The following is an 18695-nucleotide window of genomic DNA, read 5'->3' as shown; positions in this document are numbered from 1 at the left end:
CTCCGGATGGAGACTGAACACTCGAACATTCGTACAGTCAATTTCAGCATCAGCGAGTGACACCATGCTAACGTAATTACCGCTATTCTTGAACGATACTTGAGAATCATGTCACGACAACAACCTATCAACGTGAGCGGGATCCATAAATTTGACGTAAAACACAGACTCGTCTGCGTAAAAATAAGCGGTGTGGATCTGATCAGAGTTCGCATGAATTGTACCGACAAGCCAGTCGTCGATTTCTAGAGACCCGAGCTACACGTGTCGCGTTGTTTTATCGAAAGTAAAGCTCACAGAATCTTTTCGTGGAATACACGTGGAAACCACGGTAGCCATAGCGGAGCAGCCGACGCCGCTGCAAGTAGACGAACACAGGCGGACAGTAAGGTGGAGACGAGGCGCTACGACCAGCTCGGCAGAAGGAACACTAACGACGAAAACTTCACACAAGAGACGCTGCGGCACGTGAAATAAACAAGAACCTTCCCGGTCGGCGCTCTTAGCAGAACTGACCTCTGAAGCCCACATGCGCTACCTGCGTCGTAATTTATGATGCTCTTAGCTTACAAACTAGAAAAACTGAAAAAAATTCAATTCTCCATTAACTGGTTAATCATCAGCAAGTTTCTGGCACGGAAATTATGCTAGTCTCATGTTAGAAGGACGTAAAGACGCTTTTAATCGACACAGCCTCGATTCGAATCCACTTTGAAATTTTCGCTATTTCACGAAATTTCTTAGCTCGAGAAGTACCTTTCCAGAGGATGAAGTTAACAAATACTTCGATTGTTACTGTCATTATCGCTTAACTTCTTCATTCTGATGCTGTTAGATACTTGCTTGAAGGGAGCATTGGACATTTTTAGAAGCATTTGCCTAAAAAACATGTAAATATTTATGAGACGCCCTGCTAAACCCGCAGAAAAGAGCAAGTAGTAGGAATTGTGGAAGGGGGCCAAAACGAGCGGCTGTCAGTTACACTCCAAACATAACACTTTATTTAGTTGTCCAAACATTACAGATCAACTTCTAAGCTTGACTATTGACAGAACACGTCTTTAATTCTAAAACGGCTGAAGGCCCATGAATTAAATACAACTGCTATAATTTTTTTTTTTTTTTAGACAGAAGGCTCTAAGCTTTAACCTTAAATAGTATTTAAGGCCAAGCGATGAAAGACTTGACTAGTCAGATGGATTAAGTTTTTTAAAAGCTGCTGTAGGCCGATAAATTTGTAACAACATAACCACAATAACTTATCAATAGTCACAAGACCCAATCTTTATGACCGATAAGAAGCCTTCCTCCGAAACGGCTGAAGACCTATGCTTAAAAAACACTGCAACCAATTTTCCAAGACAGAAGGCCCAAAACTTTTAACCTTAAATAGTATTTAAGCCCAAGTGATGTAAGTAAGAATCCACAATTTTAAAGCAGCTGAAGGCCCATCATTTTAAGAACAATACAACTACGATAAATTTTCAACAAGCAGAAGGCCCACAGCTTTGTGTTGAAAGAATGTAATGCTTGATAAGTAAGAACCTTAAAACTTAAAGCGGCTGAAGGCCGATGCTTTAAAACAATACGACAAATTCTCAACAGGCAGAAGGCCCAAGATTTATTTTCAATGTAAGACTTGCCCAATTTAGAAAAACTTACTTTTAAAACGCCCTAACGCCTTTGATTTTAAAAACACAATTACAAACATACAAATTCCAACCATCGGCTGCGAGCCATTAAAAATACACAAACGCCAACAAGAAGGGCAGTACAGGCAACGGCGCTCATAAGTTTCCAGGGGGCTCTGTCTGACCTTGAAATCTTAACGTTCGCTTAGGCGAGACAAGAACCCGGCCTAACTATACTCGATCTGCCAGCAACACAACCAAGAGACAGTCAGGGACCCACCGACAAGACGATTTGCTAACCACTGACCAGTATACGAGAATTCCAAAGCCAAAACGTTACAGACATAGCCACCCTCAACCAAAAATACATTAAGCTGTCAAAAACTACACACCATGTTGGATAGCGACAACAGGTGAGGAAAGGACACTGCCTGAATTTACGATAGCGACGAGGGCAGGTAACTGGAACACTAACGGCCACAAGGCAGAAAATTCCGCTGGTGCACTTGAATTTCAAACTGACAAATATGGTTAATTCCACCATGCGGCAGCTACATCTTCACAAATTCGAACCCTCGCTGTTGCTCCCAGGAATACCGCCAACAGCGAAGCACCAACCAAGGGGACAACGTGAACAGACGTGGCTTCGGTAATTAAATCACGACTCAACTTTCATGTCCTTGGCCGGTGAGCCACGAACCTCGCAGCATCTGGAACAGCCCCCACACGCTCCGACACTGCGTAGAAACCGCCAGCGGACCCGGCCGACTGCGCCGTGCAGAGACTTGCTTGCTGATCCGCTCCAACCGACCGGCTCACTGCCAGTATGTCGACAACATTTAAAACTAGTTGTCAGTGGAAATGACACCAACTACACACACAGTTTGACAAACACTTGCACGAAGACTTTAATGACACTCAGCAGTGGTTGTGCAATCACGAAGACAAATCAGGAGTCGACACACACACACACACACAGACACACACAGCCGTCCCATAAGCGATCGGCGAGCCAATTCATGTCGACGATCCACGAAGACCGTCCCCGGCTCATGTGATTCGTGGCGGCAACTGTTGGGTGAGCCGTGGACATCCAGCCTCCACTGCTGCTCCAACCCGACTGAACTAGTGCCGCGTTCCAACTCCACAACTGGCAGGTCCGAACTGCCCTCCTGGCACGTTCCAACTCACTCCACGATAGACAACAACCAGGAAGTAATAGCAGTGCAGCAAAGATAACACTTGAGGGCTATATCGATAGGCGCTGTTGCTACTGCTGACTGGCAGACAAAGCAGCAACTCAGTGACAACAGAAATTGGAACTAACGTAACGAGGAAGCGACACGAAAAAAACAGGATGCAAAATAAGAGATAGCAGGAGCACGAACCAAGCACGGCTCAATTTAGTTCGCAGCAAATGGGTACAGTGTTCTGCGGTCACTAGACAATAGTTACTTAGTTCTTACCATGCCTAGGGAATGCATTTTAAATTATTATCGGACATCTCCAATTGTTACATTAAGACTAAATTAACTGATGAAGAGGACACTTAATTACGGAAAGTGCGTTGCATTATTTCATTTACGTGTGCCGGCCGTAGTGTCCGAGCGGTTCTAGGCGCTATAGTCTGGAGCCGCGCTACTGCTACGGTCGCAAGTTCGAATCCTGCCTCGGGCATGGATGTGTGTGATGTCCTTAGGTTAGTTAGGTGTAAGTAGTTCTAAGTTCTAGGGGACTGATGACCTCAGAAGTTAAGTCCCAAAGTGCTCAGAGCCATTTGAACTATTTTTTTTTTCATTTACGTGCTTTTAGCAACGATGCCTGTAAAATGCTAAAATTAGTGCTAAAGGCCGCTTTCAAAGACAAAAGGTGTTAATGTATTCTGTTAAACCTCACGACTAGATGACGCGGACGGCGTCACCTATTTCAAGTGGAACAACGAAGAAAATACTGCAGAAGATCAACTGTTTTCAGTTGCAATGCACTCATTCTACGTGCTCCAAGTTCACATTTTCGCAGAATTACTGCAGTACTCGCTTCAACAATGTAGGAAAATATTTCAACATTTCAAAACTCGCATCCAACTTAGAGGCCTTACATTTAGTCGTCAGCCAGAACATCTAGTTCTGTGGAGCACTATTTAGAGTAAACTGATGTAGCGAAGATTGTTTACCACTGCTCTTTCTCGCCGGAAAATACGCATTGAGTTACTGGGCCCTCTATTTATACCGCAACAGTAATTTCTTGAGCAACCAATGCACACGAACTGCAGAATTTCCAGTTCTGTATGTTCCTACCTAAACTGGCTGTGCTTCATTTCAGGTACAAGGTACTGCAACGTCATACTGACACCAACAGTGTGGTCGTACTGCTAACTTCGTTGTTCGTTACTTTTGATTTTGTAATCACTGCAATGAAAGTCGCAGTGTGAGAAGTCTCATTTCGTTCCTCGTTAACAATGAGGAGATTAGTTTTCTCGTCAATATGCTTTTTCCCTTCTAACCGACGAAATGCAGCAAGCTGCAGCCAGTAATCGTTAGACAAACCGCTGTTTGGTACTGTTAATATTTCTTTTAACGTAGTCGTAGGCGAAGGATTTTACTTCAGCTTTGAAACATCTTAATAAGCAACGTTCGCAAATTTACCGAATAAGAAAATGGTTCAAATGGCTCTGAGCACTATGGGACTTAACATCGGAGGTCATCAATCCCCTAAAACTTAGAACTACATGTAGATGTAGATGTAGATGTAGAACCAAACTAACCTAAGGACATGACACACATCCATGCCTGAGGCAGGATTCGAACCTGCGACCGTAGCGGTCGGGTGGTTCCAGACTGTAGCGCCTAAGAGGTATCACAGGTTGTGTTTCTGTAGTTGTGGAAATCATTAGCTGAAACCCGGTTTAACAACTAAGAGTATGGTATTTGTAGTGTTGGCAGAAGAGCCAACACCGTGTTGCTAGAGGAGGCCGAAATACACTCGTTTAAGCTCACGCAGGCTGGCGTGAGGTCTGGAACAGTTAAGGGAATTTTTAGTAGCAAATAAAGTACGTAGTTGATGTAATACTTAACTTTAATCCATAATTGTAGAACATCGCTCTTGATTGTACATGCTTCATAAAATAATATCAAATGCTATGGCGCCTTGCTAGGTCGTAGCAAATGACGTAGCTGAAGGCTAATGAGCGTAGTTGTCAGTGATCCGTCTCTGGCTAAGTCGGCTGTACAACTGGGGCGAGTGCTAGTAAGTCTCTCTAGACCTGCCGTGTGGCGGCGCTCGGTCTGCAATCACTGACAGTGGCGACATGCGGGTCCGACGTATACTAACGGACCGCGGCCGATTTAAAGGCTACCACCTAGCAAATGTGGTGTCTGGCGGTGACACCACATTCCTCCCCCGCAAACCGGCGAACGGTTGTGTAATAAGGCTTCCGCCCGCCGTGGGGAGGACCCCATGTTGACGTATGCGACGAGGTGGGGAGCCTAACAACAGGCGAGGCTGTGCCACCCGCACCCGGCCATTCGGTCCGAGGGGAGCTAGGAAACGCCTGAAAACCTAGTCCATGGTGCACGCCAACATGCGGTGTATGCGCCCTTAAAGAGACCGGAGGGGCCGAAGATTCGACCTCCATCGGGGCGGGGCACCCGACGGGCGAAGACGACATCTGGTCCGGAGCGGGCAAGAGTTCCATGTCGGAGGACAGCTGGACACGGGAAGCGATCGGCGGCGCGTGACCCAGGGAGGCGCTTGGCGGCTGCAGCGAAGCGTCCACTGCGGGCGGCGCCGGCGGGAGAACCGGCGGCGGCGGCGGCGGCGGCGGCGGCGGCGGCGGCGCGTCGCCATGGGGCGAAATGGAAGGCAGCGTCGGTAACACCTGGGGATGAGGCGAGCCAGTAGATGGGTCCCGATGGCGCTGACCGGACGGCACCGTCGCTGAAAGTAGACGGGGAGCGGCAGAACCCGTGCGACGACAGAGGCGCAGCTGATTGAGATGCCGACGCACCTCACCAGAGGCCCCCAAAACCAGATACATAGCGCGGCCGAGGCAGCGAAGAATGCGCCCTGCGAGCCAACGCCGTGAACCTCGATAGTTGCGATAGTATACAACGTCGCCTGGATCAAAAGCAGGTGGCTGCCGCTGCACAGGAACCTGATGCGGCGGATGCAGCAAAGACATCAAGGTTCGATGAGGACGACCGTGGAGCAACTCAGCCGGCGAGCGACCATCTCGGGGCTGAGAGCGATACAAAGACAAAAAGAGCAACAACGCGTCCTCCCGAGAATGCGACCCTTTCAACTTCAACATCTGGGACTTGAAAGTCCGGACCAATCGTTCAGCGGCACCGTTTGACTGAGGCGAAAACGGCGCGGATGTCAGATGTTGAATGCCATTGGCCTTGCAGAATGACTGAAATTCTGCGGACAAGAATTGTGGGCCATTGTCGGAAACAATAGTCTGCGGAAGACCTTCAATGCAAAAGATAGCAGACAAAGCTTGGATGGTGGCGGAGGACGTCGTGGAAGACATCCGGACAACAAAAGGAAAATTACTGAATGAATCTACCACAACCAACCATCGAGCATTCCAGAATGCACCAGCGAAATCGATGTGTAAGCGTTGCCAAGGGGAAGTAGCTTTCGGCCATGCAAAGAATTTCCGCAGCGGTGTGGATTGTTGTTTGGCACACGCCATGCAAGAAGAGCACATATTCGTAATCGCAGCATCGATTCCGAACCAAGTACAGTGCTGACGAGCAAGTTGTTTCGTTCGCACTATACCCCAATGTCCTTGGTGGAGAAGCCGTAATACAGAGGACTGTAACGAACGTGGGACCACGACTCTGGACTGATCATTATCAGAACGCAACAACAAAACACCACGTCAAACAAAAAGTCTCTCCTTGTGAGCAAAAAATCGGCGAACCAACGGATCCTCGATTCGTGAATTTGACAAGGGCCATTGCGTAGCAACAAAACGCAAAACGGTAGCAAGGACAGGGTCAGCAGCTGTGGCTGTAGCTACACGACGAAAATCAATCGGAAACGATTTGATACGACCACGTCATCGGTTTCCGAATCAATGAACATGCAATCAAGTTCGGAAGAATCGAATGCTCTATCCTCAGCAACAGGCAAACGGGACAACGCATCAGCGTTTTCGTGCTTAGCAGTGGACCGATACAAGATATTGTAGCGGTACTGCGAGAGGAAAATAGACCAGCGAATGAATTTCTGCGCTCTACGTGGAGGTACAGGCTCGTTCGGATGAAAAAGCGATGTCAAAGGTTTGTGGTCTGTGATGATGGTAAAGTGACGACCATACAAGAAATCATGAAACTTAGTAACACCAAATACGAGAGCCAAAGCTTCCTTCTCTATCTGTGAATAATTTCTTTGCGCAGACGAGAGCAATTTGGACGCAAAGGCAATAGGATGATCATGCGATCCATCTTTGTGCGCAAGCACAGCACCGATCCCGAAATCCGATGCATCTACCATCAACAAAAGGGGTTTCTGGGGATCGAATGGCGTAAGGCAAGTATTTGAAAGCAACGCCGATTTCAGCTGGCGAAAGGCGCGTTCGCAGTCCGTCGTCCAGACGAACGGAACACCTTTACGGCGTAAGCGATGAAGCGGAGCTGAAATGGAAGAGGCATGTGGAACATATTTGTGGTAATAAGTAATTTTTCCCAGCACACTCTGTAGCTGCTTCAAATTCGGTGGCGAAGGCAAGTCTTGTATGGCACGGAGGTGATCTGGACTGGGATGTATGCCTTGAGCATTAAGTACATGGCCCAGATATAGTAAATCACGAGCAAAAAACACACAGTTGTCCTTCCGCAAGCGAAGACCACTTTGTCGCAAGACCTGGAATAATGTTCTGAGATTGGCTAAATGTTCTTCTTCTATCTTTCCGGAGATCACAATATCGTCCAGATAGTTTGCTGCAGTAGGGACCGACGCACAAGCGGTTTGTAGATATTGCTGAAACAATGCAGGGGCGGATGCACACGCGAATGGCAGTCTTTTGAATTGGTACAAACCAAGATGCGTGTTAACCACCAAAACTCGCTGGGAGTCTTCGTCCACCGGTATTTGCAAGTATGCATCTGCTAGGTCCAACTTCGAAAAATATTTACCCGGACACAGTTTGTCAAAAAGATCTTCTGGGCGGGGTAAAGGAAAAGTTGCAATCACTAGTTGTGGATTCACTGTTGCCTTGAAGTCCACACAAAGTCTCAATTTTCCGGAAGGTTTTGGCAAAATTACTAAGGGTGAGGCCCAGAGAGAAGCCTGCACACGTTCAATCACACCTTGTGATTCTAAATCGTTTATTGTTCTTGCGACCTCATCACGCAATGCGTGAGGAACATTGCGCGCTCTGAAAAATTTCGGTTGCGCTTTTACTTTCAGTTCCAAATGTGCTTCATAGTTCTTAGCGCAACCAAGGCCCAGCGCAAAAATGTCTGCAAATTCTTCACAGAGACGAGAAACACTGGCTGAAGGCACAGTCTGGTTCACTGATAGGACCTGATTTACTATAGACAAGTTAAACAACCGAAATAAATCTAAACCAAACAAGTTCACTGCAGAAGAAGAACGAAGAACGTAAAATGACACAAGTTTTGTTTGTCCCTTGTATGTTGCAAGAAGGCTGCACTGTCCTAACACAGGGATATTCTGACCTGAATAACTATTTAACTTAACATTTGCGGCACGCAACGGAGGTGTGCCCAGTTGTTTGTACGTGTCGTGATTGATCAGAGATACTGCAACTCCGGTATCGAGCTGGAATGGGAACACGTTGCCATGAATGTCCAAATCTACAAAAATTTTATTGTCCTGCTGACGACAAGAGCAACTGTCTCGTGCAACGTGAACTGGCACTGGTACAGAATCACTTGCGATTTGATGGGATTTCCGTCGACTTCGACGCACACCATTTGTGGGACGAACACAGTCACTGTTAGAGAGAGTGGCACTGGGAGGAGTGGAATTAACTACATGAATTTTCATGGGCGAAGATTCACGAGCCTGAGTATTCTCGGTTCGATTCCGATTCCGGCGCGAAGCAAAGGGCCTGGAATGGTTGTGAGTGTCCGTTCTGAGCTTTTTCTGGCAAACACTTTGAACATGTCCTTTTCTATTACAGAAAAAGCAAATAGCTTGGCGTGACGGGCAATTCTCACACGAATGTCTAGTAGCACACCGCGGGCATGATTTTAGCACTGCATTTGCCTGCTTGCGCGGCACACTTAGCGGAGAGCTTGGCGGCAGCTGCGCGGATGGGCGCGAGGGCTGTTTACTGTTCCGTGCAGCTCACCCGGCGGGCTGGTTAATGTGACATACGGCTGGCGAAGTTTCAAACGATTCCTGAGCAAAGTCAAGTGTGTCTTGCCTATCCAATATGTCCATCACTTGTTGAAGGGAGGGATTGACACTCAAAAGCACAATCCCTAGTAAGGCCTTGCAAGGTTGCAACCCACTCCCTATTAGTCTGACCTGCCGTACGTTTTGTACGAAAGAAGGTATACCTTTTTGCAACTACATTGACTGATTCTTTGAAATATGCATGTAATGCCGACAAAATTTCGTCGTAGGACAGAGTTGCTATGTCGCGTTGGGGAACTAATTTCACTATCACACAGTGGGTGGACACACTACACATGCCAACAAAAAAGGCTGCTGCTCGTTACCTTGAATTCTGTAAGCGGCGAGATGGAATCCAAATTGGCGTGACCACTCTGTCCAGCTTTCCAGTGCAGCATCAAAAGGACAAAAAGGTGGTGCAACTGCGTGTTGTGGTTGTGGTAGCGGTGGAGCGGCGGCTGCCGCATCGTTTTGCATTGCACGTTGACCCTGAGCGAGCTGTCCAAGGGCATCCAATAAGGCCTGCGTCTGCTGATTCTGCAAGCGATAAAATTCGGACAGGACATCTGGAGATTGTGGCGAAGCCATGACACAAGTGCAATAGAAATGAGACCGTTGTTATACTCGTCGCCATGTTGTAGTGTTGGCAGGAGAGCCAACACCGTGTTGCTAGAGGAGGCCGAAATACACGCGTTTAAGCTCACGCGGGCTGGCGTGAGGTCTGGAACAGTTAAGGGAATTTTTAGTAGCAAATAAAGTACGTAGTTGATGTAATACTTAACTTTAATCCATAATTGTAGAACATCGCTCTTGATTGTACATGCTTCATAAAATATCAAATGCTATGGCGCCTTGCTAGGTCGCAGCAAATGACGTAGCTGAAGGCTATGCTACGAGTACTATCGTCTCGGCAAATGAGAGCGTAGTTGTCAGTGATCCATCTCTGGCTAAGTCGGCTGTACAACTGGGGCGAGTGTTAGGAAGTCTCTCTAGACCTGCCGTATGGCGGCGCTCGGTCTGCAATCACTGACAGTGGCGACACGTGGGTCCGACGTATACTAACGGACCGCGACCGATTTAAAGGCTACCACGTAGCAAGTGTGGTGTCTGGCGGTGACACCACAGTATTAGCAAAAAATGCAAAACGATTAACAAGCGAAAACTGAGTTCATGAGCGAGGTGGCGCAGTGCTTAGCACACTGTACTCGCATTCGGAAAGACAACGGTTTAAACGCGCTTACGGCCATACTGATTTAGGTTTCCCGTGATGTCCATAAATCGTTTTAGGCAAATGCCGGGAAGGTTCCTTTGAAAGGGGACGGCCGACTTGCCGCCCCTTTTCTTCTTTTTTCCTAAGCCGATGGGACCGATGAAACGCTGTTTGACGTACCTCCCCCCCCCCCCCCCCCAAATCAACCAACAATCCAGCTGAGGTCATCATCAAACTGAAGCGTAAGAGTATTTACAATAGGGAAACCAGGCAAGACTGTTGGCCTTTGCCTTCTTCCAACGAACATGGAACCCGTATACAGAAATGTTTGCAATACTACGAATGCTTTGAACGTTACAGTTGACATTGTCCTCCAAAATTAACATTTCCTTGTTTACAACGAATCAAAATTTGCAGGAGCGGCAGGACTCAAATTCGTTAATAAGAAAGTACAATCGCACTGCTTGACCCACTCCACTCTCCTACCAATTAGATGAAGCGCTGAGTCACGCGGAGTGGCCGCGTGATTAGAGGCGCATTGAAACGGATTGCGCGGCTCCTCCCGCCGGAGGTTCGAGACTTAGACCCTCTAGGGACCGATGACCTCAACAGTTTCCCTTAGGAAATCTCTCTCTCTCTCTCTCTCTCTCTCTCTCTCACACACACACACACACACACACACATACACACACGGGAAGCGCTATTACAGATTTCTGTGGCGTGATACAGGGGGTAACACAGATGACTAAAATAGGTTAGTTCCTTCCGAAGGACCCATCCCGGCGATTTAGGTAAATTACGGAAAACCTAAATCTGGATGGCTGGACGCCGATTATAATCGCCGTCGTTCCGAATTCCAGTGTGGAAACCACTCCGCTACCCCGCTGGGTCACAATTCAAGTACCTTAAAACTTTTGTTACAGACGATAGTCGTGATAAAATATTGCATGAATGTTTTTACTTTCATCCTAACGACATTGTGCTGCTTCACTTATTTTCTTTCTGGTTTCGCGCCTGACAGCCAATCAGCAACAATGAGAATCTACAATTAGTTTCTTAATTTACCACATTAACACTTTCATTTTATAATTCTACGATGAAATGTAATCTACTGCATTATCATACTTCTGTGGTCTTCAGTCCGAAAACTGATTTGATGCAGCTCTCCTCGCTAATTTAATGTGTTAATCTCTGCACAACCGTTCCAATATGCAATTTTTACCCCACACAGTTCCCTCCGTTACCAACTGATCTATTACTTGATGTCTCACGTTGTGCCCTTCAACCGATCCCTTTTGTTATTCGAATTTTGCCAATATTCCTTTCTTCCCTAATTCGGTTAAGTACCTCCTCGTTAGTTACTCGATCTGCCCATCTTCAGAACTCTTGTGTAGCACCACATTTAGAAAGTTCTACTCTCCTCTTGTCTGCACTGCTTGTCGTCCACGATCAAGTTCTACAAGGCTACACTCCAGATAAGTACCTTGAGAAAAGACCTCCTGACAATTACATTCGTATTAAATGTTAAAAGGGTCTTTATCTTATTGATTATGTATTCTATAGTTACATTGATAATTGTCTCTTCTTTTAATTGGTTTGGTTATCACTCTCTATGTTTCATACCTCCTGATGTAGCTTTGTATAGTACTAATTTTATTTTATTTTATTAGTTTTGTTTTTAATAGAAAATGTTATTTAGGCATGCTATTCCTATTTTGTGTTAAAAGGTTTCCTTTCTCCTCCGTTGTTATTTATGTACTGTTCAATTTTTATTTTTTCATTGCATTACCACCCTACTGTCAAATATGTTACTTACCGTACGTTTCTACTTCAGTCTAGACGTGTTACATCTCTTCCAATGTTGTTTGCAAACATTGTTACTTATTTGTTGATAATACTCATTAAAAGTCTGAAGGTGGCCTTGTAAGCCGAAAACCGGTTAATAATAAGAATAATACTGTAGAACAAAAAAGCAAACTGGTGCTTTTCATTTATTAAAAGGCTCTCTTTTTCAGCAATGATTTCTTGCTAATCCAGTCTATATTTTATATTCTCTCCAATTCTATCAATATCAATTATTTTGCTGCCAAATAGGAAAATTCATCTACTGCTTTTAGTGTCTCATTTCATAATTTAATTTCCTCATCAACGCCTAAGTTAATAAGACTGGGTTCCAGTGTCCTTTTACTTTTATTGATGTTCATCTTCTTTTCAAGACTATATATATTCGACTCAACCGCTCTTTGAACTTTTTGCTGTGTCTGACAGAATCACAGCTTCATCAGCAAACATCAAAATCTTAATTTATTCTCCCATAACGTTGATTCACTTTCCAAATTTTTCCTTGGTTTCCTTTATTGCTCACCCAAAGTACAGAATGAATGACTTTGCGGATCTATTACAACCCTGTCAAACTCCCTTCTCAACCGCTGCTTTCCTTTCACTGTAGCTATATACTTTATAATTTTTTGAGCATTTTATCACATTTTGGTACATACGACGCTACATGGGAACGAAGTTTCTCGCGACTGCATTATCATTTAAAATATTTTCGGAAAAAATAGTGAGAATGTTTTAACAGAGACGTTGCAAGGAATTTAATATATACAGCTTACCTTCTATTAAAGTTTCAGAATGTCCTCAGCACAAATCTTCGACGAATTTTTTTGAAGTGTACCGAGCATGTTTTATACAAGGAATTACTAGTGTTCAATTTACCTCCAACTAAAATTTCAGAATGTTTTCAGCATAGTTTTTCTCCGAATTTTTTTGAAGTATATTTATTCAAACAGATTTAATTCTTTCCTGAGTATTTGTCTGATTATCATTATTGTCCTCATCGACTACTGTAACATAGGAAAAGTAAGGAAAATATGCTTATTTATTTGTTTAAAAATGCGAGTTTAGGCACTGAATTGGGTAGTTAATTAACTTTTTGAAAGATTTTAAAGTGTTGAATCTGTTAAATGTACGACTTGCACAAACGCCGTGATATCATGGAACGGTTACTAAGCTGCTGTTAACGTGATGATATACGCTCGATAATTTTTCCTTTTCGGACGTCCAAATGTCGAAATATGGTCCTCGATTGAGCGCATATTGTTGGCTGAGACGTCGTGACAAAACAGGGTGTTATAGTGCAGGAAGAGTCGTTCGGTTGCTAAATATGTCGGAAACAGGTGCGTCTAGCTGCTTAAATATTCGATGCACGTGGAGAGGGGTTCACGCATATTTTCCGCTGTGGTTGGCTGGATAATGGAATATCGCATTCTCCATTTGACAGCTGATGCTCGTACACCACTAACACGATCGGAGTCTCTTTTAATTATGCATCACACGAATTGTGAGCGAATGTCGGACTGAAATGTGGTAACTGCACAGCGTCAGAGTAGTTAAGAGGAACGCCTCTTGCATTTGACATTGCATGCTGTGCTCTGGTACTGCAGAAGTTAACACTGTCTGAGCAATCGATGTTCACGGCATCCGGCATTTAACGAATAGACCCAGTTTCGAATGGAGGAATGCTGTTGGTGCATGCCTGAATTGTGCGTCTAAGAATAAACTGTAATCCTTTCCAAGGCATTTAGAGCGAAGAGATTAGGGTAATCGCATCTTCTTTTAAAACGCACTAGATACTTTAATTTTTTTTTTTTTTTTTGGTACTCACATTCCACCTCCGGGAAATTGGCTAGCAACGGTCGAGTTGCTGTTCTTAAGAAATTAAAAGCGATTGAAATGTATTGCATTAGGAAATAAATTTGATTATAAGGTAAACTACCAGATACTAACAATGTGAGACCTTCGTCTGTTGGCCGCGCGGGATTAGCCGAGCGGTCTGGGGCGCTGCAGTCATGGACTGTGCGGCTAGTCCCGGCGGAGGTTCGAGTCCTCCCCCGGGCATGGATGGTTGTGTTTGTCCTTAGAATAATTTAGGTTAAGTAGTGTGTAAGCTTAGGGACTGATGATCTTAGCAGTTGAGTCCCATAAGATTTCACCCACATTTTTTTTCCTTCGTCTGTTCCTTGCAGATTCTGGCTGTGAGTGTAACAAGAAACGGTTTGACGAAATATGTATCTGAATCGCACCTAGGCAGGAAACTAATTTGGGGGGCGGGGGGCAGGGGGAGAGGCATAGTTTACGTTTCCTGAAGTCGGTATATCTTAGAGATGATCTGATACGCTATGACTGGAAGGGGATTAAGTTGACGCCACGAAATGACGCGAATTGTTTGGGATAATAAGCAAGGATGGACATGTTGATGTAGGGTCGTAGTAGACCAGTTACTCAAAGATGATGGAGGATGATGATGTGTTGGTGTTCAAGTTTGTGGGGATGTAGGCCTGGTGAATGTGACCTGCTGATAATACCTGAGGGAACCTCACGAAGTGGTAAAATGGCTCTGAGCAGTATGAGACTTAACTTCTGAGGTCATCAGTCCCCTAGAACTTAGAACTACTTAAACCTAATTAACCTAAGGACATCACACACACCAATGCCCGAGTCAGGATTCGAACCTGCGACCATAGCGGTCTCGCGGTTCCAGACTGTAGCGCCTAGAACCGCTCGGCCACCCCGGCCGGCTCACGAAGTGGTAAACTTAAAATTTTATACTCTGTAGTCACTATCATTAGTCAGCGCATGTTCGGAATATCTACATAGAATAGGACTACGTCCAGAGGAACATTTTTTGCTTTACTTGCCGATAATATGATTTACCATTGAGCGTCTTGCGGAAACCAGTTGAAATCGTAAGATTCGTTATAAAGGACATGACCTGCAGGAACCATTTTCTCATATTCCGTTTTTGCGATCACAGCAGGTGTTTCTTTCAAGCAATACTTATTATGAGGCAGTACGACACCGTGATGCAACTATAAGCCTCTCTAGCTTCTAAAACAATGACCTATGGTTAGAAGCCGGCCGCTGTGGACGAGCGGTTCTAGGCGCTTCAATCTGGAACCGCGCTGCTGCTACGGTCGCAGGTTCGAATCCTGCCTCGGGCATGGATGTGTGTGATGTCCTTAGGTTGGCTAGGTTTAACTAGTTTCTAAGTCTATGGGACTGATGACCTCAGATATTAAGACCCATAGTCTTAGGGTCATTTTTTTATGGTTAGCATTATACACTCTAAGAAAAATAAAAGAAGTCCCGATGTACCACGAGGAAATTTCACAAACTGATACTCATACAGGCCTCGACGGAAAATGCAAAATCGTTAATTTCGGCTGCCGATGGATGAATATGGGTCGCAGCAGCGCAATTTCACCGCGCAGCTGGCGAGGATAGCAAACATGAGATATATTGATACAAGGGCACGAAGTATTTGCGAAATTCATTCCCTGTTCTCAAGTGGACAGTAACTACGCCTCGCAGACAGGGCTTTGAACAATATACTCTGATATCAGCATTTGATAGAGGGTGTGTAGTTGGACTCACATTGGACGATTGGATTAATCAGCGAATCGCTCGGCATTTGAGGAGGAGCGATACAACTCTCCGACGATGTTGGCAGTACTGGGTGAACCATGGCCGAACACAGTTTCAGGAAGGAGGCGGACGACCTGCAGAGACGACAGAACGGAGAAAACGTCAGGGAGGCACTCAAAGCCGCTGGTTCATCATTATCATCTATCTGACGTTCAACTGCCAGGAACCATTTCCTCATATTCAGATCGTTTTTCCGATCAAAACAAGTGTTTCTTTCACTTCCTTCGCTCTTTCTTTCAAGTGGCGTCGGCCACATTCAGCCTGGAATTCTATTGACTGGCGCAGAATTGTGTTCATACCAACATGGCTGTCGCCCGTCGTACGGTTCGACAGCCAGTGTGTTGAGCTGGGATGCCGTTTCGTTTCATAGCACGACCCCTTACAGAACAGTGGTACCTCGACGATTTTCTACGTTCCGTTTCGTTGCCCTTACTGGAAAGTCAATCTGAACTTACCTTACAGCAAGATAACGCCCGCCCATATGCGGAGAGGGTTGCCTCCGTGCTTGGAAAACCCTACGTAGGCCAGTAAAGTCGCCGGATCTCTCCGCAGTATAGAAAGTTTAGAGCATTATGGGCAGAGCCCTCCATCCAGCTCGGGATTCTGACGATCTATCGAGCCAATTGGACAGATTCTGGCAGGATACCCCTCGGGAAGACGTCCTACAACATTGCCAAGCCGAATGACCGCTTGCGTAAGGGTCAGAGGTGGACCAACGCGTTATTGGCTTGCCCGAGTTGTAAAGCTCTTTCGCTTGAAGAAATCATCCAGCTTTTCTCAAACTAATATTTTGAAGAATCAGCCTGAGTTGCGCAAATTTTCTGGTCTTTACCAGGTTTCGGCTAAATTAATCTAGCCTTTTTCAGAAGCATAAAATTACTATAATATGCCAGTAATTTTATGCTTCTGAAGACGGCTAGATTAATTTAGCCGAAACCTAGTAAAGACCAGAAAATTTGCGCAACTCAGGCTGATTCTTCAAAATATTAATCTATCACAGTTGCTGACGGGGCTGCAATATGCTAAAAATTCTTAGTTTTCTCAAACTGTTATCATTTGTGAGTACATGTACAGCACATCTACCAATTTCCCTCCCATTTGAATAATTCCTTCGTGGTGCGTCGTTTTCTTTGTCTTACAGTTACAATGTATGTAGTACAGACGGCACCCATGAACTTTCCTGGAGTGTTACCCAACATGACAATAAGGATTAAGAACGCGACAACTGAAGTACATTGTATCCTAATAGTGGTGGCCTTTCTATCGTGTGTGGGGGAAGGGAGGACACATACGAGTGTTACGACTAGTCTCATGCGGCCTACCACGAACCACTCTCCTGAGTAAACCGTGAAAGTTATTCCCTCGTGTCTTAATACACGTTCTGTCCCACTGTCCCGCCTTTTAGTCACTGCATTCTACGGGGTGCGTCAAAAAAAAGGTATACACACTTTGAACTGTTATAGACAATATATTTCCCGTTCTACAAGGTTAAATATCAACAGGTGGCAGCAGTGGCAAGGAAGTAACTGTAACATGGTGGACGTGCGTTTGAGCTTTGAAGCGCGGAAGCAGATAATTAAGTGGTACTGGAAGTTTGAGAATGTAGCTGTGGTTCGAAGACAGTGGAGATGTGAGTATGGTACAGAACCATTTTCAAGGGTAACAATTACACGTCTACGAGACAAATTCGAAATTCGCGGAACAGCGTGTGATGTGCATGAAGGTCGATCAGGGCGACCTCGTACAGCTAAAAGTGATGATTCCACAACTGCAGTCTTGGAACTGTTTCAGCGTTCACCTCAAAAATCTTCAAGGCAAGCAGCACGTGAGAGTAATGTAAGTGCTAGTAGTGTGCTACGCATTCAGAAGAAATGGAAGTTTCGTGTGTACATTCCAAGGCTGGTGCAACATCTAAGTGACGACGAGCCAGATCGAAGGTTAGAATTTTGTGAATGGGTTCAGGAGATGGTGAGACGTGAACCGGGATTTGTGGATAGCATAATTTGCTCGGATGAAGCCCTATTCAAACTCAAGGGAATTGTCAATAGGCACAATTGTGGGTACTGTTGTTGTTGTTGTGGTCTTCAGTCCTGAGACTGGTTTGATGCAGCTCTCCATGCTACTCTATCCTGTGCAAGCTTCTTCATCTCCCAGTACCCACTGCAACCTACATCCTTCTGAATCTGCTTAGTGTATTGATCTCTTGGTCTCCCTCTACGATTTTTACCCTCCACGCTGCCCTCCAATGCTAAATTTGTGAGCCCTTGATGCTTCAAAACATGTCCTACCAACCGATTCCTTCTTCTAGTCAAGTTGTGCCACAAACTTCTCTTCTCTCCAATCCTATTCAATACCTCCTCATTAGTTACGTGATCTACCCACCTTATCTTCAGCATTCTTCTGTAGCACCACATTTCGAAAGCTTCTATTCTCTTATTGTCCAAACTGGTTATCGTCCATGTTTCACTTCCATACATGGCTACACTCCATACAAATACTTTCAGAAGCGACTTCCTGACACTTAAATCTATACTCGATGTTAACAAATTTCTCTTCTTCAGAAACGATTTCCTTGCCATTGCCAGTCTACATTTTATATCCTCTCTACTTCGACCATCATCAGTTATTTTACTCCCTAAATATCAAAACTCCTTTACTACTTTAAGTGTCTCATTTCCTAATCTAATCCCCTCAGTATCACCCGATTTAATTTTACTACATTCCATTATCCTTGTTTTGCTTTTGTTGATGTTCATCTTATATCCTCCTTTCAAGACACTGTCCATTCCGTTCAACTGCTCTTCCAAGTCCATTGCTGTCTCTGACAGAATTACAATGTCATCGGCGAACCTCAAAGTTTTTACTTCTTCTCCATGAATTTTAATACCTACTCCGAATTTTTCTTTTGTTTCCTTTACTGCTTGCTCAATATACAGATTGAATAACATCGGGGAGAGGCTACAACCATGTCTCACTCCTTTCCCAACCACTGC

Source organism: Schistocerca piceifrons, chromosome 4, assembly GCF_021461385.2.
Source record: "Schistocerca piceifrons isolate TAMUIC-IGC-003096 chromosome 4, iqSchPice1.1, whole genome shotgun sequence".
NCBI classification, from domain to species: Eukaryota; Metazoa; Arthropoda; class Insecta; order Orthoptera; family Acrididae; genus Schistocerca; species Schistocerca piceifrons.
Note: the sequence above shows the minus strand (reverse complement) of the source record.